Below are 657 nucleotides of genomic sequence, written 5' to 3' on the forward strand. Positions count from 1 at the left end.
TTTTGCTGAGCACGCATTTTTATGTTCTTAAATACTGTTACTGCCTTTTTGTTTGTTTTTTAGCACTTTTCAGAGTGCTCTGTCGTTTTCTTACTGTGTTTTCTTCTGTTTGGTCATCCAGTAACTATTGCTTTTGTTTTTATTGTTTGACACTTTGCAATCTGGGGATGTCACAAAGGAAGGCTATGCATACTAATGATAATTTGTATTAGAAATGACTTGATTTCAGTGCAATCTGCAAAATATTTAAACTTAAAACTTTCAAAAAGTTATTTCACACACACTTTAGACTTTAAAATTGCAATCTTATACATACCTGTTTTGGAATAAGCCCCAGGCAAACTCAATGAGATTTCTTTCTGAGTAGACATGCAAAGGATTGCTTGGAAAGGCACCCAAGATCATGTGCAGCAGAGACTAATATTCGGTTATGTCAGAAGCATCACATATTGATTTGAAAATCAGTGGGGTGCTCTTGTAAAAACTCTTTTAAAAAAGTTTTCATGTTACTAAGAGACTTTTTACATATGTCTTAAATGCAAATCATTTATTTAAAAATGTTACCCAGTTGAAGCCAAATTTAATAGATTATTTAAACCATGAACTATTATTATTATTATTATTATTATTATTATTATTATTATTATTATTATTATT

The sequence above is a fragment of the Sceloporus undulatus genome, chromosome 1, assembly GCF_019175285.1.
Source record: "Sceloporus undulatus isolate JIND9_A2432 ecotype Alabama chromosome 1, SceUnd_v1.1, whole genome shotgun sequence".
Classification (NCBI taxonomy): domain Eukaryota; kingdom Metazoa; phylum Chordata; class Lepidosauria; order Squamata; family Phrynosomatidae; genus Sceloporus; species Sceloporus undulatus.